Source organism: Sceloporus occidentalis, unplaced genomic scaffold (assembly GCF_023333645.1).
Source record: "Sceloporus occidentalis isolate IW3139 unplaced genomic scaffold, rSceOcc1.0.p SCAF_6, whole genome shotgun sequence".
Taxonomy (NCBI): domain Eukaryota; kingdom Metazoa; phylum Chordata; class Lepidosauria; order Squamata; family Phrynosomatidae; genus Sceloporus; species Sceloporus occidentalis.
Window position 1 is genome coordinate 2,913,888 of NW_028316986.1, and position 22,531 is coordinate 2,936,418.

At 42.8% G+C, this 22,531-nt stretch overlaps 1 protein-coding gene across 6 annotated transcripts in view; it reads left to right on the forward strand.

Moving 5' to 3' along the window:
- Positions 1-5,609: 5,609 nt before the first annotated feature.
- Positions 5,610-22,531, forward strand: part of PTK2B (protein tyrosine kinase 2 beta) — a 121,489-nt gene continuing 104,567 nt past the window's right edge. For all 6 annotated transcript variants that reach the window (XM_089528729.1, XM_089528731.1, XM_089528733.1 and 3 more), the window contains exons 1-2: positions 5,610-5,700; positions 10,526-10,613. The gene's annotated coding sequence lies outside the window, so the exon portion shown is untranslated. The remainder of the gene's footprint in view (positions 5,701-10,525; positions 10,614-22,531) is intronic.

Consider the following 22,531-nt stretch of genomic DNA (forward strand, 5'->3'; position numbering starts at 1 on the left):
TAAGTCCCCAAAGCGCCCAGAGAGAGAGAGAGAGAGAGAGAACCTCCTCCTCCTTTTCTTTTGCAAGGCGTTGCCGCAGTAGAGGAAAACAGGGCGGCGGCGGAGGAGGAAAGGAGCAGGAGGCACTAACTAGGGAACTGGCTCCACCGGTTGCCTCACCTGCTGCGGGGCGGCCTAGGAAAGGAGGGCAAGACTGAGCCTCCAACCTGGGCATGGCTCTCAGAGTGGGGCTGCATCATGCGTCCACACTGGGAAATAACCCAGTTTAGCACCGCTTGAACTCTTTCTGGCTGAAGGCTATGGGATTCTGGGCATTGGAGCTGATTGTGGGCCCAGAGCACACAGCCACACAGATTTCAACCTGCATTATTTTCATCACCTGAATAACCCCTTTGTCAGTGGAGCTTCTGCTTATATATATATATATATATATATATTTGCATTACAGTCAGCCTCTGTATCCATGTATTAAAAGCCCTGGGGGCATTGTAGTTAAACGCCTGCACTACAGCCACTCACTCACAAAAACCCACAAGGTTGTGAGTTCGACTCCAGCCAAGGGTCCAGGGTTGGCTCAGCCTGGCATCCTTTTGCAGGTTGCTAAAATGAGTCCCCAGATTGTTGGGGGCAATTGGCTTACGCATTGCAAACTGCTTAGGGAGTGCTTAAGTGCACTGATAATAAGCGTAATAGAAATGTACAGTCGGCCCTAGGATTTTGCAAGGGATACGCTCTGGGGCCCCCTGAAAATGGAGACTCGCCAATATTCAAGCCCCATAAGTTTGAATGGGGCGCATGACTATGAGGGCATGTGCCAGGGGGGCACACCCCATTGAAAATAACAGGATTCGCCCCTTTCTGAATATTCAAGACCACAGACCTCAAGTCCACGAGAAAGGAGCCCCAACTGTACTTGCTATTGCTGTTTCTTTAATCCCTGGATTCAACCATCCACAGCTTGAAGATATTAATATATATATATATATATATATATATATATATTCCAAAAAGCAAACCTTGATTTTGCCATTTTACATAATGGGGCTTGAGCATCCATGGATTTTGGCATCCATGGGGGGCCCTGCAGCCAAACCCCAGCCGATACCAAGGGACCTCAATATTACGTTTATACTGATACACACTACAAGGTTATACACAGTTTATACTTATTACACAGTATAAGTAAAGGGCTCTGAGAAGGCTCCTCTTGAATGCAGACACACAGTCTCAGTGGTGGTGGCTGCATTTATTCAGGGGTTCCAGTGGGGAAATTAAAGGAACAAAGACTTGCATGGGGATCATGAGAGCATCTAGAAGGCCCTCCCATTAAGTGCCATAGAGGCACCTGTAGAGCTTCCGCCAGTAAGCCAAGCTGCGTGCGGCTGCTATGGGCAAAACTGGAAAATAATCGGGGATGATGTGCTAAGACCCCTGAGGCAGCCTTCTGGCCCAAACATGCCACACTGCCTGCAACCCACATAGACCTCAGAAAAGCAGAGGTAGACAAAACAAAGAGATAAAGACAGCAAGGCATATCTGCAGATGATTAGAGTAAGAACAAGGTCAGTTTATGAAGAAGGGCAGAAATCAAGCAAATGGAGGCAGGCGAATATTGAGTTTTGGAGGCTGGTCTAGTTGGAGGCTGGAAGTTTTTGCGTTTTGGTTTCATGATTGCTTTAAGTGCCAGTCTGCAATACAAACTAGAATTAGGATATATCCACACTGCAGAAATAATGCAGTTTGACACCATTTTAACTGTCATGGCTCTATGCTGTAATGTTCTGGGATTTGTAGTTCTTCTGTGAGATATTTAGCTTTCTCTATCAGAGGGCTATGCTGGTGCCACACCAAACTACAAACCCCAGGATTGTGCAGCACTGAGTCATAGCAATTAAAGTGGTGTCAAACTGCTTTGTGTGGATACACCCCTAGTTTTATATGAGTTTATTTTCTCCAACGAATGTGGGCCACTGCAGTTGAATAGAGATTTCGATGCATCGCTGAGCCAGGACCCAAGTCCTTCTCAAAAGGGGGGAACAAGGCAGGCATTTCAGGGCTGGGCTCAAGAGATAAGAAGCAGGCAATAGGTGAGCAGCAATCACTTTGTTCGATCAATCAATCAGTTAATTTTATTCTTATACCATCTTTATCTCAAGGATGGGATACAAGGTGTCTTGCACTGTAATAAAAATATCTAATCAAGCACATTTTAATTATATATGACATTATACATCATTCATTTATTTATTACATCAATTATTTATTTATTTATTTATTTATTTATACCCACTCTTCAGCCAAAAGGCTATCTGGGCAGCTTAGAAATTGTTAATTAGACATTTCCCTGCCCTCAGGCTTACAATCTATTAAATTAATTAATTAGTTATTACATTAATTAATCACATTAAGTATTATATTAATGGAAAACAGCCATGAAATCTTATTAAGACTCCACCTCAATAAATAACACTGAAACATTAAAAGTCCAGCCCATCTATTTAGACCAGGGGCACTCCAGATATAACTGGATTGCAACTCCCAGAATCCCTCACCCTTGGCCATGCTGGCTAGGGATGATGGGAATTGCAACCCAACAGTGTCTGGAGGCTACATGATCACCACCTCTGGTTTAGGCCTAGTTTGTTATTAAACTTGGCTGAATAAGAAAGTTATGAAAGTCATTTCTAAATATTCAACAGACTGTCATGTGGAAGATGGAGCGAGCTTGTTTTCTGCTGCCCCAGAGACCAGGACAGGAATCAGTGGATTCAAATGACAAGAAAAGAGATTCCACCTAAACATTAGGAGAAACCTCTTGACTGTAAGAGCTGTTCAACAGTCGAATGAACTACCTAAGAGCATGGTGGACTCCCTATCTTTGGAAGTCTTTAAGCAGAGTTGCTTTAGTTGTGTCTTTCTACATGGCGGGGGTTGGACTGGATGACCTTTGCGGCCCATTTCAACTCTAAGATTCTAGTATTATAACTCCCAAATCTGGGAGAAGCCACAGAGAAGACCCTCTCTTATGCCCACCAAACATGCATGGGATGGGAAGGTTATGGGACAGATGGAGGTCCTCTCCTGAAGATCTAGAGCTTTAACAGGATTATATACTTGTGTCTAGATCAAGAGATGTGATGCTCTTGCTCTATTCTGCTTTGGTCAGATCTCGCCTGGGAATCACTTGTGTCCATTTCTGGGCACCACAATTTAAATGGACAAGCTGGATGGTGTCCAGAGGAGGGCAACCCAAATGCTGAAGGTCTGGAAACCATGAAGCCCTATGAGGAGAGACTTAGGGAACTGCTGGGGATGTTTAGCTGGAGAAGAGAAGGTTAAGAGGTGATATGACAGCCTGTTTAAATATTGGAAGGGATGTTATATTGAGCAGAGAGCAAGCTTGTTTTCTGCTGCTCCAGAGAACAGGACCTGGAGCAATGGATTCAAGATATAGGGAAAGAGATTCCACCTTTTTGAAGGGAAGTCATGTTGATGATGGAGCGAACTTGTTTTCTGCTCCTCTGGAGACTAGGGGGTTTATCACATGAAGGAGGTTGGGAGATTACCCCATGAATATCCTGGGAAAATCGCATAATTATGTGTAACGATTTCACACGATGTCGCACAAAACCCACCATTAAAGTGGTCACAAAGGCGGATTACAAACTGCCACTTGGGACGTCATCTGGACGTCCCAGTTTAAAAAAGGGGCGTCTCTTCCAGAAGCCCCTATTCCTGTTATGGACTCTGTCCATAACAAATGGTGGCGGCCGTTCCACACGGCCGCCGCCATCTTGACGTAACGGACGCTGTGCGTTTGCATGTCGCGCGGCGCTAATGACGTCGCGAGTGCGCCATTGGCGCCTCGCGGTGTCATTAGCGCACCGCCAGAAGAAGCTCCATTTTGGAGCTTCTTTTTTGCTCCGTAAGGGAGCCGCGCGGTTTGGCTGCGGAGGCTCCCTCGCGGAGCAAACAGCAGTGCCGGGAGACCACCGCAAAGCGGCGGTTTGTAACGCCTCTAAGAATAATTAACACACATCTTTTTACTTTTGGGATTTTAGTGACAATGCATTTCTGATATCGCTTTATTTGTGCAATTGTGGATGATAATCATTTGCACAATTACTTGCCATTTTTGCTTTGTTCACAGGATGCTTTAAATGCCAAAATTAGCCCCAGTGTGACAAACTCCAAGGACAAAGAGAGCCACAGGAATAGAGATGCCACCTACCATTTTACTCCTGGAAGTTTGTTATTACCAATTAATATAGCTTTGCCATTTTTGAAGGCATTGGAGTCGGACGGTTGAGAAAGAGAGGAGTCAGAGTTGGAATGTGGAGTTGGAGTCAAAGTTTTGGGGTACTGATGGTGGCCTCCTGCATTTTCCCTGTTGCTGCATGAGATCAAGGATAACATGATGAGAAACTGCATTATGCAAGAGAGAAACCATCCTGGGCCTCATTCCCACTTACATATAAATCACTTTGCAATCCGGCTCGATGGATCAGTTTGGCAGCGGAGCCTGGTTCACACTACATTTGCCCCAGTCACATTTTCTTGCTGTAAAACAAAGTAAAATAACCCACTTGTGGTTTACATTGATGAATGAATTGATTCAATTTAAACTGTTTCCTGTGGGAGTCTCTCAAAATAATCCACTTGTAGTTCACATTGGCAAAAGAATCGGTTCAATTTGAAGCGTTTTAAGCGGGATTTTTTTCCTCTGTCCATCACTGCAGTCGCATTTATGTACTTCCGTACGTCCGTTGAAGGGTGGGCTAACACAGGTTGTAAATTTCCACTTCCCCATCCAGCAACCCCTCATAATGTCATAGTAAATCAATTCCGATTCGCATCTTGTTCACACTGACACTGAATCGATTTGTGAATTCGATTCTTGAAATCGATTCCGATCTGCATATGGTTCACACTTGCGCTGAATCGATTTGTCCATAAAGATGTGGAAAAAAATCAGCATGAAAAAGATGTGGGTTCAATGGGTCTAGCGCATTGCCCCCTTCTTGGAATTGCTTCAGCGATTCCGTTCAAGTGTGAACCAGGGTCATTTAAACTGCTTCAAACCGATTTGCAAACCAGTTTAAAAGGTAGCGGGAATGAGGCCCTGATATGGACACAGTTTCCAATAGCTTGTGAACCACTGATATGGACACAGTGCAAAGCCTTTATATAGCGTAATGTAGCACTGCAGCATCATGGTTTGTGGCTCAGGTGACCGATAGTTTCTTCTTACAACACAAGCAAGCAAACATATCCATGCATAAAGAAAGTTGGTGCATCAGGGAGCTGGCTAGGCTAGACTCCAACTTGCTTTACAAACTAGCTTTCTAAATGCGAGGATGTGCCAGTGCTGTTATTATCCATAGAAAAGCATGAGGTTGCATAAGCCTTCCGGTCTGACACATGCAGGTTGATAAGTGATCTTTTCCATCTTTGCTCAGCAAAGCCTTTTCTCTCACATCACATGCATGCGCTTGCTCTTCTTTGCAGCATCAGCCTTGCAAGGCCACACGATGGTGCTACAAGCGCAAGGACCTCTTGTTTGGGGGGAGAAGTTTCTTATTTTTAACCCTGAAATCTTTCCAAGTCTTCCATCATTTCTCTTTGCATTTCTTTCTAGAGGCATTTCATCCCTCCTTGGCGCATCACTCCGTCTGAGAGAAGGAACCCCTACTTTCACAAGTAAGTCCATGCTTCTTTCAAATGTGGGGGACTGGAAAGAAACAACCTTCCCTTCCCTTTGTTTTCTGAGATTATTGTGTATCATTATGTTTTCACTTCCCTTTTTTAAAAAAATGTTCTAGAGGAGGAAACCAAGATTTTTAGAGGGTGCGTCTACATTGTAGGAATAATGTGGTTTGACACCACTTGAAGCACTTTAATCCTATGGGATCCTGAGGTCTGTAGTTTGGCAAGGTCCTTCTCTGCTAAAGAGGGCTGGTGCCTCACCAAACCACACATCCCAGGATTCTGTCAGATGGAGCCAGGATAGTGAAAGTGGTACCAAACTGCATTATTTCTACAGTGCAGATGCACCCTGAGAGGCTTCTTAGGAGAAATAATGCCAAAAAGAGGTTGTTTTGTTTTGCTGCGTAGAGGTGCCCATTGTCTGTGCAAGACTGAGATGTTGTGTGTGTATGTGTGTGTTTTGTGACTGTGGTTTTATCTGCACTCCATTATTTATTCCCCCAAAAAGGAGAGGATTCAGCCAGATTCCCCCGACACATACAGCTTGGCTCGCTTATATGAGGCTCCTGAAACCAATGTTGCTTGGATAATTGTGCAGTTATCTGTTTTCCCTGCTAGTGATGGTGACAGAGCAAGGCTGACCATTTCTACTTGTGCTGCTCACAGGTGTATGTCCCCTTTACACACACACACACCTATAAACCCCTATACATTCCAAATGCTTCCTTTATGGGTTCCAGTGTTGACTATCCCCATCTCATACAGCAAAGCAATCAGTCATGCCCTCTCTTGCCCCGCTTTGCCAACAAGGCTGCATCTACCCTGCCACATTAATGCAGTTTGATACCACTTTAACGGCCACAACTCAATGCTCGGGAAATCTGGGATTTCTAGCTCTCCATCCAGCCATGGAAACCCACTGGGTCATCAAGCCACACTCTCTCGACCTCAGAGGATGGCAATGGCCAACCTCCTCTGAAGAAGCGTGCCAAGAAAACCCCAGGATAGGTTAATCTTAAGGTTGCCATAAGTTGGAAATTACTTGCATGCGCACTACAACAATAGCAACAACAATGAGGTATCTAGCCTTCCCTGTCAGAGAGCTCTGGTGCCACAACAAACTACAAATCCTAGGATTCCATAGGATGGAGCCATGACAGTTAAAGCGGTGTCAAACAACATCAAATCTCCAGTGTAGATGGAGCTCAAAGGTTGGTAACATACCCTCCAATTGCATTGATTTGGCAGGTCCAGATTAATCCTCTGCCATCCCACTTTTTCAGCTACTTTTAAAATGTCCTGGTTTCCTCCTCCTCCTCCTCGCACTTTCCTCCTTCGTCCTCAGCTTACTTCAGTTGCTGCAAACTGAGTTTTGACGTACCAAAAGCAGTTTGCACTCCAGTTACTCAGCAGAAGGGAGAGGAGAGGAGCAGCTGGAATCACGAATAATATTTGTCATCCTGACCTCGCTGGCCAAGGTACCAAGGGCCCACTCTAACAACAACAACAACAACAACAACAACAGTATCCCATTGTATTCAATAGGACTTGAGCATCCACAGATTTTGGCATCCACTGGGGTCCTGGAACCAAACCCCAGCGGATAACAAGGGCCCACTCCAACAACAACAACAACAACAACAACAACAACAACAGTATCCCATTGTATTCAATAGGACTTGAGCATCCACAGATTTTGGCATCCACTGGGGTCCCGGAACCAAACCCCAGTGGATACCAAGGGCCCAATCTAACAACAACAACAACAACAACAACAACAACAGTATCCCATTGTATTTAATAGGACTTGAACATCCACAGATTTTTGTACCCACTGGGGTCCTGGAACCAAGCCCTAGTGGATACCAAGGCCCCATTGTAAATAATAATAATAATAATAATAATAATAATAATAATAATAATAATATCCCATTTTATTTAATAGGACTTGAGCATCCTTGGATTTGGCTATTCACGGGAGTCCTGGAACCAAATCCCAGTGGATACCAAGCGCCCACTGTAATAAATGATAATAATAATAGCAATATTCCATTGTATTTAATAGGACTTGAGCATCCACGGATTTTGGTATCCACTGGGGTCCTGGAACCAAACCCAAACGGATACCAACCGTACTGAAAAATAAAACAATCTGAACAAGTACTGAAGCAATTCAATGGCTGCATTTTCCCCCATTGTTTAAATTATTATTATTATTAACCTTTATTTATAAAGCGCTGTAAATTTACACAGCGCTGTACATACAGTCATTTTAATTAGACAGTTCCCTGTCCTCAGGCTTACAATCTGAAAGACAGGACACAAAAGGAGAAGGGAAAGGTGGTGGGGAAGGGGATGAGGTCCAGCAGTCTTCTCCACCTCCAAGGCCTGGACCAAGGCAGATGGACTGGAGGGAGGGCTTAAATCACAGAGTTGGTTGGAAGGGATCCTGAAGGTCATCTATCCTGACCCTTTTGCTAGAACAGGAATTCACAAATAGATCCTGAAAGGTGACCCATCCAGTCTCTGCTTCAAGATCTCCAACAAAGGAAGGTCTTCTGAAGGTGTGTATTCATTCCCCTGTCGAACCTGTTCATTTCTCTGTGTCTTCTTAGGTCTTCTTGGAACACAAATATCTATATTTCAGGGGAAGGAACTGGCCAAAAACCACCTCTGAGTATTAAGAAAGCCCCATGAAATGCGTGGGATTAAAATCAGACAAATGGAAATTAAATGCATGGATAAATTGACATGTTTAATTAATAAGAAATCAATATAGACTGGAAACCTTGGATTATGTGTGTGCAAGAAGAAGAGGATAAAAATACGTGTATCGCCTTAGAATAAAGAATGAAGACAATTTAGTTACTAATATATAATTTTAAAAGTGTCAGAAGGTGTTATAAAAATACGAAAATAGGTAAAAATAGAAAAGACTGTTTGAATGTATAGACTTAAAAGTCTACAATAGAGTTGATTGTATTTTTGGATCTGAAGTAAGAACCAAATAGAAAAGGAACATACACATTTAAATTATAAAATTGAGAGAATATTCAAGAAGTTAGGAAGTATAGATGATCTATCTGTCTGTCTGTCTGTCTATCATCTATCTATCTATCTATCTATCTATCTATCTATCTATCTATCTATCTATCTATCTTTCTATCTTGTGGTTATGTAAGAATGTTGTTTTTTGTTTGGTTGATCATGTTTTCATTCATGAATTTTAAACCTGAACCTGATCTTGAATTATTGTCCTGTGTACTGTAATATCAATACTGCATAGAGATGCAGCTTAAAATGTATATCTTATGTAAGGATTGTGTTTTAACATGTTGTAACCTTCCTTGAGCCGTGAGGAGAGGCAGGTAAGAAATAACAACAACAACAACAACAACAATAATATTTGTGTTAAAAACTAAAGCTAAACACAAACACATCACTCATACATTTGTACAAAGTAAACAAAAGTCAAAACACAAACAAACACTAAAATTAAATTATTATTATTATTTAGTTTTGTTGATTTTTTGTGTTTTGACTTTTGTTTACTTTGTACAAATGTAAGAGTGATATGTTTGTGTTTAGCTGTACTTTTTAACACAATCAAAACTTTAAAAAGAAAAGAAATGCATGGAATCCCCATAAGTAGAAAGGTGACTTGAAGGCGCATGCGCACCTGCACATCTCCATGTGGTCACGCAAACCTTGTGCCACTTTTGCTGCACCTCCAGACCCCAATTTTTAATGTGAATTAATCTTTTCCGGAAAGAAGCGCAAGCTCCTCTTTGTTTGTGACTCACTTTGAAGCCTGTCTGTCATTTTTTCCATCTCAGCCCCATTGTGGCTTCTATATCGAGCAACTCATCACAAGACACTTGAGGCACATGGCAGTTTCCCACTTGCTTCTCTGCCTTCTCCGCCTTTTGCACGCCTCAGAGATGGTGCATTTAGAGCAAAAAAGCCCAACTGCTGGGCCTTTCTAAACTCCTTTTCCCTTTTATAGAATCCTTCACCTGCTGCTGAGGATCTCTGTGTGACTCAAAAGCTTGCATGCTTCTATGCCAATGCAAGGGGCTTTTGCAAAGAGCTCTGTTGTGAGCCTGGGAATGCAGAGAACCAGCTTCTTCTTTGTGTGTAAGACAGAGAGCTTTTGTGTCAGACAGAATTCTTCACCTGGCTGCTGGGGATCTCTGTGTGACTCAAAAGCCTGCAATGCTTTGATGCCAATGCAAGGGTTTTTTGCAAAGAGTGGCAAGCCTGGGAATGCAGAGGACCAGCTTTCCTCTTTGTGTGTGTCTGTGTGCTTTCTTCAGTGTGAAGCTTTCAAGTAAAATAAACCTCTTTGCCTGACTGCTGTGGATCTCTGTGTGACTCAAAAGCTTGCACGTTTCCACACCAATGCAAGGGCCTTTTGCGGAGAGCTGTGTTGTGAACCTGGGAATGCAGAGGGCCAGCTTTCCTGTGTGTACGTGTGTGTGTGTGTGTGTGTGTGTGTGTGTGTGTGTGGTGAGTGTGTTTTTCTTCAGCTACAGTTGCTACGGAAGTCCCCTGACTTGCCGAACATTGGTGGATGAGTTTCACCCTCTCGCTCCTCCTCTCTCTGCTCTTTAAGGAAGTGGGCAGCCAGAGAGAAGCAAGTGCCTGTATTGAACACATAGACACACACATGCACACACACACAAAACCACACAACCGTTGTGAACATCTGGGGAGTGTTGGAAAGCACGACAGACGCAGGCACCTTGACCGAAGTGCCTCTTTCCCACGCCGCCTCTGGCTTTTTGGCTCATGCCAAGGTTTTCTTCCACCTGCTCAGGTTGCTCAGAAGAAAGGTTTTTCCGAACCCGTTGCACACTTTTGGAAGAGGAAGGTAGCCCCTCCAGTCTGGCCCAGATCTATCCCAGGTGAGTCCCTTCTGACCTTTCGCTTTTTAAGCCGTGTTGCACAAAATGGGCCGGTGGCTTTCTTGTTGAGGCATGTGCCTCCTGTCTGGTGCGGAGAGGAATATTCCAGCTCTTTCTCATGCGCTGTGGTCTCTGACACACACATCTAGCCACAGGCGCAACCAGGAAGTAGGGGAAAGAGAGACGTGTTGGGTAGCCAAGGGCCTGCAGGGTGAGAGCCAGGGTTTTTTTCGGAGTGACCTCTTGGCCTCTGGCTTGGCTAGCCCCTCGTCCGGTTGAAGACGCCACCTGGCGCATGGTGCGCTTGGGGACTCTCCGGACAACCCTTGGCTCCAAAGGTAGGAGGCAAATCGGTCATTTCCAAACATGGCTTTTCCCTTCTTCTGCATCCAATGGGTCTTTTCATGCTAGTTTTGGTTCTCGAGAGCGATGTACTTTGTCTGCATCTGGCATGATGTAGGGGAGCTATGGGGAAACATTCATTTTTCACCACTGTGAGGCCAAACTGGATTATTTCTGCAGTGTGGATATAACTTATAGCTTTGTACTGTATCTTCTTTTTGGGTTCTGAAATTCACAGAATTTGGAAAGTTGTATACTTTTGCAAGCTTTGGAAAGAGAAAACACACACACACACACACACACACACGCATGTACTGTATGTGTATCCAGGTCTTTTTTGGTTCTGAAGTTCACAGAATTTGGAAAGTTGTATACTTCTACATGTTTTGGAAAAAGAATACATGTGTGTGTGTGCATGCATGCATATCCAGGTGTTTTTTGGTTCTGAAACTCACAGAATTTGGAAAGTTGATTTCATATACTTGAGCATCTTTGGGGAAAGGGAATATAGCTATATATATATATATATATATATATATATATATATATAGCTTCTCTTTCCAAAAATTTGCAGAAGTATATGAAATCAACTTTCCAAATTCTGTGAATTTCAGAACCAAAAAGGAAAATGCAAAGCGCATGAGTCACATAACTGTGTCGCTTTCTGTAACTATGTCCCACAGAATTCTTTGCCCGACTATTGAAGATCTCTGTGTGACTCAAAAGCCCGCTCTCATTAAACCCTGTGGTTTCGGGTTCATCTTATTATTATTATTATTATTAACGTTTATTTATAGAGGGCTGCAAAGTTTGCACAGGGCTTTACCCAGTAGGGGTGCAATAAAATAGGAAAAAGAATAAAAACCTGCCAATCTAAAACAACAACACTACATGGTTAAGAGATCTCTAAAATAATACTAACTAGCCTGCAACGAAGACAAAGCAAGCAGCAGATTCTGGTTGCTCCGGCTTGTTTAAGCCCGGAGTTCAAATCTTCCTCCTTGTTTCTAGGAATGTTTTGCCTTCAAGGCAGGACAATACCTGCAATAAATGCTGCAACTGTTCTTGAAATCCAAGTCAATATTAGCACTGGGGTGTGTGTGGTGTGTGTGGAATGGGGAAATGCTTTGCTTTCGGTTTGCATGGGCTGCGTTCAGGTGTGTCCCTTAGAAAAGATAGGTATTCGCAGGTACATATATGAGATTAATTTCTTATTTTAGAATCAGTGAGTCTGACCTTCTGCCAGTGTAGGAATCTGCATCTCTAAAGCATCTCTTGCCCTATCAAGATGGGCACAACTCAGCTTTCTAGAAGCCCCATTAAATTCCGTCTTGGGATAATAAGAACAGGAGATTTCATTAAAAATAGATGTTGCTAACATTGAATAAAAAGACTGATGATTAGGATACGAAAGGGTGAAAGAGGTGCAAAAAGCACACATCATATTGTATTTTACTGTAAGAAGTATTGAAATTACGAGTATTTTGGATTTGGTTCGTATGATAACAAACAAAGGAGGAGGAGGATTTACATAAAAGAGGGGAAATATCGGTTGCGGGGGAAAGGTTTATATAGAAGAAAGAGCAATGTGGAAGTTAAAGAAGAGAATATATCAATGTAAAAACAGCTGTAGAAGTATATGCAATGTAAGCTGATATAATAATTTTATTATGGTGAAATCGATTAAAAAAATTAAAAACAATTAAAACTTCCATCTGGAGAAGCCTAGATTCAATGGAAAGGGATACCTGGAGGATATTTTGGGATTCTTCCTGGGCAGAAGGTTGAAATGGAGGACGTGTCCTGGAAAAGGAGGACACCTGCTCACCCTGGGTGAGTCATTCACCGGGGTGAGAAGACATAAGAAAAGAGATGTGCGGTTGTGGCACTTTTTAAAGGCTGTGACATTTGCCTTGCGGTGTGATCAGCGTTTGCACAATATTCAAAGGAGGTAGTCTCCAATCTAAATAGCTGCAAAGAAACTGTTGGTTCTTAAGGTGACTTGGAAGTCCCCTGACTTGCAGACCTTCTTTTTCCGCTTTCTGTGCCTTTGCAGCTGGCTCCGCAGGTTGGGGAAATTTGCTGCGAATGTTCAATTCTAGTTGTCTCTTTCTTGCACCTGGCTCCATAATGTTGTATGCAATGCTTCTGGGGATTTCTTGGTTTCATTTCATTTTGGGTTCTTTTTTGCAAATTTTAGAAATACTCTCCATTGATGGTGAGCTTTTTGGGTAGGAGAGATTCCTAAAGGGCCTGGTAAACATGTACAGACAGTTGATCTGCCGTATCCACAGATGATTCTCATCCATAGATTCAACCATCCATGGCTTGAAAATATACATAAATGAATTCCAAAAAGCAAACCTTGGTTTTGCCATTTTACAAAGGGGAGACCATTTTACTAGGCCATTGTATCAAATGGGACTTGAGCATCCATGGATTTTGGTATCAATGGGGGTTCAGGAACCAATCCCCAGCAGATAACCAAGGGGCTATATTTCTGTTATGCGCAAGGAAAGTTAGAGCTGCACTTCCACAATGTTGGGCTAGAATGATAGAATCAAAGGCTGGAAGGGACCCATGCCTCTTTTCACCTTTCCACGAATGTCTGGTGGCCTTTGCAGTGGCTGCTCCCAGATTTTGGAACTCCCTCCCTAGAATGGCTCTAACCATATTATTTTCTGAGTTTATCACACTGGGACTAATTTCGGGATTAAAGAGAGATTAACGCACAGTTGAAGCATGCCGCAAATAAAGCAAAAAATGGCAAGGAATTGTGTGATTGATTATCACACACAGCTGTGCAAATAAAGAGATATTGGAAATGCATTGTCGCTGAAATTGTGAAATAAAAAGATGCCTTTTAATGCTTCTTTGTGACCTCTTTAATGGCGGGTTTTGTGCAACATTGTGTGAAAGTGTTTCGCATAATTATGCAATTTTTCTGGGATATTCACGGGATAAACTCCCGATCTCCTTCGTGAGATAAACTCCTTAGAGCTGGAAGGGACCCCAAGATCATCGAATCCAACCCCCTGCTATGCAAGAAGACACATTCAAAGCACTCCTGAAAGATGCCCCATCTAACCTCGGTTTAAAGACCCCTCCAAGGCAGTCCATTCCACTGTTGAACAGTCAGGAAGTTCTGTCTAAGGTTGAGGTGGAATCTCTTTTCCTGCAGCTTGAATCCATTGCTCTGCGTCCTGTTCTCTGGAGCAGCAGAAAAGAAACCTTGCCCATCTTCAACATGATGTCCCTTGAATATTAAAACATGGTTCTTGTGTCCCCCCTTAATCTCCTCTTCCCCAATTTGCTTTGGTTAGGCTTTCATCAGACCCCACCTGGAATAATACTGTGTCCATTTCTGGGCACCACAATTCAAAAAGGATGCTGAGAAGCTGGAGCGTCTCCAGAGGAGGGCCACCAAAATGATGAAGGGTCTGGAAACCATGCCTTATGAGGAAAGACATAGGGAGCTGGGTATGTTTAGCCTAGAGAAGAGATGGTTAAGGAGTGATATGACAATCCTATTTAAGTATTTGAAGAGGTGTCACAATGAGTGATATGACAATCCTATTTAAGTATTTGAAGGGGATCAAGCTTGTTTCCTGCTGCTCCAGAGACTAGAACATGGAACAGTTGGTGCAAGGTAGAAGAAAAGAGATTCCACCTCAACATTAGGAGGAACATCTTGACAGTAAGATGTTCCTGGAACACACTGCCTCAGAGTCTCCTTTTTTGGAGGTCTTTAAACAGAGGATGGATGGCCATCTTTTTGGGGTGCTTTGATTGTGAATTCCTGCATGGCAGAATGGGGTGGGACTAGATGGCCCTTGGGATCTCTTCCAACTCTATCATTCTGTGATTCTAAGCTAAATATACCCAGCTTCCTAGGCTGCTCCTCATAGGGATTGAAGGTTTCCAGACCTTTTACCATTTTTGTTGCCTTCCTCTGCACATGCATGTTCACATCCTTTTTGAATTGTGATGCCCAGAACTGGACACAGTGTTATTCCAGGCGAGGCGTGACCAAAGCAGAATAGAGTGGCACTATTACTTCCCTTGATCTGGAGGCTATACTTCTATTGATGCAGCCCAGAATGACATTGGCCTTTTTAGCTGCTGCATCATGACTCATTTTAAGCTTGTAGTTTAAGACCCCTAGATCCTTTTCACATCTCCTGATTTCAAGCCAGTTGTCATTCTTCCTATATCTGTACATTTCCTCTTTCCTGCCTTGATAGAATACCTTACATGCACTTTCAAAAACCCTACCGTTACCACCGGAGAGAAAACTATAGAAATCTACAGCACTATATAAATAAAGCATAATAATAATAATAATAATAATAATAATAATAATAATGTAACTATATTGCTTTCTGTACTTTTCTCTCCAGTAGTAACTGGAGGGTTTTTGAAAGTGCATGTAAGGTATGACACCTAGCCAGGAAAAACGAAACTATAACTCTAGGGATACACAGTTTGTATCTTCTTTTTGGTTCTAAAATTTACAGATTTTGAAAGGTTGATTTCATATACATTTGCATGTTTTGGAAAGAGAAGCATCGTATCTCACATCACACACACCGACACACTTCATAATTTTGGAGATGAGGATGCCTTGATTATCAGGAAAGGCAGAGTATTTGGTTTTAGATTCCAACTGTTTCCGAATACTGGGACTCAGGGTGGCTAACAAATTCATATCATCTGTTGTAATCTGCCTTGAAGCCCATTGTGGGAGAAAGGTGGGATACAAATCCTTAAAATAAATAAATAAATAAATAAATAAATAAACTATTAACATCGATACTGATTTAAAACATTTAAAAAATCAACAAGACACATTCAATTCACGATTCAGATTAAATGCCCAGTGGGAACGACCCCAAAGACAGAAGTTTAAAAATAACAATGAAAACAATCAAGAAAATTAGAACCATATAAATGTTTGATTCAAGGACAGAATATACATGTTGTCTTTTCCCCAGGGAAGCCAGGTCTGCTTGCCCAAATTCAGGGGATTTGTCTCATTGTGATGATCCAAAGCAGAGCAAAAGGCACTCTGCGCATGGCCTGAAATACTTGTTCACAGCTTGTTCCTGGATGAAATCCTGCAATGGGGAGTAAAGTGGAAAGGTCTGGGCACTAACATCTCACCCACTCTATTTTCTCCGCCATGAGTGTTTATGTGTTGAAAATGCTGCAATCCTTGCCATCCTAGCAGAGATCTCCAAACCCGGAGAGCTCTTGAAGAGGCGACTGTGGTGTATTTTGGTACGAAGGGGGTGGAAGGAGTTTAGGAACGGATTGCTCAAGGACATACAGCATGGCACTGCAAAGCCCACGACTATTTGCCAATGAGTTCTCCTGCAACCTGTTTTCTTTTTCCTTGCACAGAAAGATTGCCCTGTTCTGCTGGCAGATTCTCCCTGCTGTGCTCAGTGATGATTGTTTTTAAAATGTGAATACGTACGGTACGCTTGTGGTGGTTGCCTAGAAATTGTGGGTGCTAATTTATACCCTCAACAACTCTCCCACCTCCGATGCCTGAAGACAGCGTTTTGGAAGCTTAGCATCCCAGGGCTTTGGCATATTGTTGTTGTTGTATGACTTCCCAAGTGACTCCAATTCAGAGATATCATTGGACAATGTGGGATGTTCCAAGCTGTGTCCTTTTTGCAGTTGTGCTATTTGGAATCCATCAGTGGTTCCCAACCTTTCCCCACATTTCTAGGAAATATATGATCAATGTTTGCACCTCTTACAAAATTCATATCACATTTGAGATTTCAGCACGGAGAAATGTAAGGTACTGCACTTAGGGCAAAAAAATTGAAATGCCTGGCTTAAGGAGACTTATATGTGTGAAAGTGATCTAGGAGCCCTAATAGACCACAAGTTGAACATGAGTCAATAGTGTGATGAGGCAGCTAAAAAGAAAATAGTTTCTTGTGGCACCAGAGCAATCTGAGAGAGAAGGCTAAATGTCTCACAAGACTACAATTCCCAGAATTCCCTAGCATTAAGCCAGGGCAGTCAAAGCAGTCTCAAACTGGATTATTTCTGCAGTGTGTTTTGGACCTAGGTTTCTCCTACGCCAAGCTGGGTCTCTCAAGGCGACTTACAACAGATAAAACAAACTTAGTTAAACTTTCACAGCATACAAAAGTAAGAGCAAATGAACCATCATAAAACAGAAACCAGTTAAAACCATAAACCATTAAACAAGAGCAACAAATTAAAGCCTAGCACATTATACAAGGCCTTGCTGTAGTGTGTCTTCAAGCTGTTTCCAACTTATGGTGACCCTATAGCAAACCTATCATGGGTTTCCTTGGTTTGCCTTTGCTTCCCTCTGAGGCTGAGAGAGTGTGACTTGGAAACCTAGTGGGTTTCCATGGCTAAATGGGAATTCAAACTCTACAGAGTCATAGTCCAATGCTCAGACCAATGCCCCATTCCAGTTCTCAATACACAAGCCCTGCTTCCCCTAAAAACCAGAAACCAGTTCTCAAAGAGCTGCTAGTGGTGATGGGAAAGGCCTGTTTGGGCTTAAGACCCCGGTCAGCTCCAGCCACTCAGAGCAGACAGTACTGGGATGACTTGGGAAAGGCCGCCTTTCCTTGCTTGTCTTGGCTTTCATCAAATTAAGAATATGCCTTTTTAAACCTTTTTTCTTTTTGCCCTTTGAGACGCAGGCTGGCTTCTGTTCTCTGCAATGTTCTAGCAGAACAGCTGCTGCTGCGAAGCGAACGGGGCGTCCTCTCCTTTGCTGTTTCTCTGCAAGAAGCTGTCGGCTGCCTCCTCTTCCTTCCCCCCAAGTGCTGCATTTGAGATTTCGTATTCTTATAAGATTATTCTTAGCTGCCCTTGGGTCAACCCCAACCCATGGCGACCCTCTGGATGAGACGTCTCCAGGACCCCTTGTCCTCAGCCGCTCTGCTGAGATCCTGCAAACTCAAAGCCATGCCCTGCTTCATAGAGTCTGCCCATCAAGCATGTGGCCTTCCTCTCTTTCTGCCTCCTCCACCTTTCCTATCATCTTTGCCTTTCCAATGAGGCCTGCCTTCTCATGATGTATCTGAAGTATGGACTTTATCGCACTGCATTAATTCTGCAGTGCAGATGCAGCCTTAGTCTTTTCATTTCTTGAGAGCAGTCTCCCATTTGCACTGATGACTTTTCTTCTCTTTCCACCTTTCCAGTAGAAAATGGAAATATAATAGCATGGACAAATCCTGACCCAAGACCTACAGGTAATTCCACCTGAGGCCACCCCATAAGTGATTCTTCACACAAGATCTGAATGAGTGATACTTATCCTTGAGAGCCAAAGCTCATTCAGACAGTTCAAGGGCTATAGCACTTTTGGTAACCCTGTGAACTGCCATGGCTCTGTGTCCCATGCAATCCTGGGGATTTCTAGTTTCTAGATTTCTAGTTTGGTGCCTCGTGAGCATTCTTTGCCAGAGAGCTCTAGTACTATAGTACAGAAGAGTGCACTAGAGCATTGCTTCTCTGACTTTTGTATGTGGAGGGACCAGCAATACAATTTTTCCCAGTGTGCCAGGGACCAGCATCATATTTATGTCCATAGGCTACAATCCTTTCTTTCTTTCCTGCAAACTCATCAGGGACTCTCAACTGGTGGCTTGGGACTGACATCAGTCCAGGGAGCATTGCTTTGAGGAGCCACATCAAGGCGAGATGATGGGATTATTCCTTCTCACTTATTTAGGAAGACATTTAGGGACATTTAAAATCCTGGAATCCCAAAGAGACCCCAAGGGCCATCCAGTCCAACGTTCAATTTCATGCTCGCAATTGCACCAGTCCTCAGGTACGAAATGCCATTCCCAGGACAGTCGCATTACATGTTATCGCCTCCTCTTTCGCCCTCGCTATCTCCAAGCAGGCTGATTCCCTTTGTTTGTTTGTTTGTTTGTTTGTTTTAAAAAGTTAAATCAGAGTAGCAGATCCCTGGAACAGCATGAAAAAGTGAAAAATAAAATAAGAAAGAAAGGCGTGTCGGTGGGCATAGGGCAGGGAGTCAGGAAGAAGGTGCGTTGACAGCAGTCACACAACCGAGAAGACCTGTGATCATTTGTTGTGTGCCTTCACTGCAGGCACACAACAACTGTTACTGTTGTTGTTGTGAGCCTTCAAGTCATTTCTGACTTATGGCCACCCTAAGGGGACCCTATCACAGGGTTTTCTTGCCAAGGGGGGTTTACCATTGCCATCCTTTGAGGCTGAGAGAGAGTGACTTGGCCAAGGTTACCCAGTGGGTTTCTATGGCCGAGCTGGCATTCGAACCCTGGTCTCTAGAGTTTTAGTCCAGCACTGCATTATACTGGCTCTTCTCACAAACAGGTACAATTCCATTTTCTGTATGCACGATTGCGGCAAAAATGAAACTTGTGTGAGAATATCTTTGGTATCATCATCATCATCACCATCACCATCACCATCATCATATTCCACCTTTTTCATCTATAGTTGGAACTAAAAGCAACTTGCAGTTTAAAAAAAATACAATTAAAAACATACAAAATTAAACATTAAAATAGAATTCAGCTGAGACAGTTTTAAAACACATTACTCATTAAAGGAACAGAATGTAGTTAAAAAGATAAAAGCACATAACAATCTACATAATTGCAAAAACTCTGTGCAACAGTTTTTAATGAGTTATGGTTTATGACATCACCGAGGGGGTGTCCTTTGTGACATCACACCAGTGACATCACCAGGATTCACCTCCTATGACATCGCAGGGGTCTGCTGCCGTCTCGGGTTTAGGCTTCGAAATCTCAGGTCGGATACCAAGGGCCCAGCATTATTCCATTCGCACCTCTTACAAGGTGTGACTCAATGTGGATCTCACTCTCAATAGACAGATATCTTTTCTCTTTCAATGGATCTTGCAGGCATTTTAATTACTGTCTTTGTATGTCTTTTTATATTTCCTTTAATATTTGTAAGCTGCCTTGAGTCTCACTTTGGTAGAAAAGGGTATAACTGAAATGATAATAATAATAATAATAATAATAATAATAATAATAATAACAACAACATTTCTCTGAAGATGCCAGCCACAGCTGCCAACGAAACATCAGGAATAAACTCTTCTAGAACATGGCCACATAGCCTGAAAAACCCACAAAAAACTAATTCTATAATATTATTATTAACACCACCACCAACAACAACATTGCAAAGTTGAATAGCAATATATCCAGCCAAGTACAGTGGGCCCTTGGTATCCACTGGGGTTTGGTTCCAGGACCTTGTGTGGATACCCAAATCCATGGATGCTCAAGTCCCATTAAATGCGATAGCATGGCAAAATGGTGTCCCTTATATAAAATGTCAAAATCGAGGTTTGCTATTTGGAATTTATACATTTTTTGGAATATTTTCAAACTCTGGGTGCTTGAATCTATGGAATAAAAATCCGTGGATAAGGAGGGTCGACTGTATTTAGAAATATTTTCAAGCTGTAGATGCTTGAATCCATGAATGCAGAAGCTGTGGATACAGAGGGACGGCTGTATCATGTTTTAGGGGAAAGTTGTGATATAAATTGTTATTGTTGTTGCGTGTTTTTAAGATGTTTCTGACTTATGGCGACCCTAAGGCAAACCTGTCATGGGGTTTTCTTGGCAAGATTTGTTCAGAGGGCACTACTATTATTATTGTTGCTGTTGTTGTTGACAGCTTTAAAAAGGCGTCCAAGACGGATCTCTTCCGACAGGCCTCCCCAGATGACCATCTCAGTCACCCCCATTGACTTCCCTGTCTTGTCCGTTTTAATAATTTTAACGGTATTGTTTTATTGTTTGCAATTATGATTTATTGGTTATGGTGGGTGGGTTTTGGGGACATTGTATTTTATTGTATTTTAACGTTTTAATGTTGTTAGCTGCCTTGATCTTAATGGAGAAGTGGGAATAATAATAATAACAATAATAATAATAATTGTCATCATTGATCAATAATAATAATCCCTCTGAACAGACCTTACCAAGAAAGCCCACAATAGGTTCACTTTAGAGTCACTATAAGTCAGGAACAACTTGAAGGCACACAACAACAGCAAGGACAATGAAAATCATAGCCCATGGCCTTCACTAATGGATTCGGTGTTGCTTTGTGTCACCTCCTTTGACTGCTCCGCGCAGACTGTCGCATGGCTGTGCGGGGAGGCACCTTGCAACACAACCCCCCCACACACACAAAGTCATGCGCTGAGTTTGCGACACAACCCACAAACACAACCCACAAATTCCCAAGCCATAATCCAGCAGACCCTGGAGAAACCCCACACAACCACATCCGGGCTGAGCATGGAGGGAGGTTAAATTTAGAACCCCTGGCAAAGTGTGCGTCTCTTGTTGGTACCAAGGATCTTCTCTGGGTTTCCCCCCTCGTTTCTTTCTCTCTAGGTCAGGGGTGGGGAATGCGTGGTCCATGGGCCTCTCCTAGCTCCCGAACCCAGAACCCTGACCTTTCCACTGACCTTTTGTGGGTAAAAAATGTCATTTGCAGAACACATTTGTGAAAAATTCATTTGCCATAAAAAAAGATGTATATTTTTAAACACACACACACAAATGCGCACCCGTGGTGCAGAGAAACAACATTTTTGCACAGAAAGTAGTACATTTTGTACAAAGTTCATTTTTTTTTAAAAAGTGAAAATGAAAATAAAAGTTTTTGCAGTGCCAAGCTGTTGGCCTCATTTATGCCAGGACTGATGGGAGTTGCAGTCTAGCAGGATTTAAAGGTCTGCATGATTCCCACAATTCTGGGAGATCACAGAAATCTCTCTTGTGCAAAAGCTGATGACATTTGCTTTTCCAGGGAACTACAATGCCCAGAATCCCCCACCTGGAATGGCAAGTTGCTGGCTTGGTTTATGCAAGGACCAATGGGATTTGCAGTCCTGTATCAAGAAGGTTGCATGATTCCCACAATTCTAGGAGATCGCAGAAATTTACCCAAAACGTTAGGGACTTTTTTGTCCTTTTTGGGTCTCGCCTCCCAGAATCCCCAGCCAGAGCGGCATGCTCAGGACCAAAAAACATGTTGGTTTTTGAAAGCCTCAGCGTGAAAATTGTTGGTTGAATCACGCCGGAAATACCTTTGGGATTTGTAATGACTGCCTCATCAAGAAAGAGCTTGTGACCAATGTCAAATCTGCCGCGCCGGATCCTAAGCAGTACATTCACCTTCTTTCGAACACTTTCATCACCCTTCCTTTTATTGTCTTGACATTATCCAAAGAGGTTTTCTTCTGGATTAAATACGGAAAAGTAAGCCAGCCCCAGCTTTCCAAAAAGTTGAACAAATAGATGTGTAATTTCCCTGTATTTACCGTATTGTTGTTGTCGTTGTTGTGTGCCTTCAAATGATTTCCAGCTTATGGAGACTGTAAGGGGAAGACATCATGGCATTTTCTTGGCAAGGTTTGTTCAGAAGAAGTATGCCTTTGCCTCCCTCTGAGGCTGAGAGTGTGTGACTTGTGCAAGCGGGTTTCCATGGCCGAGCATGGATTTGAACCCTGG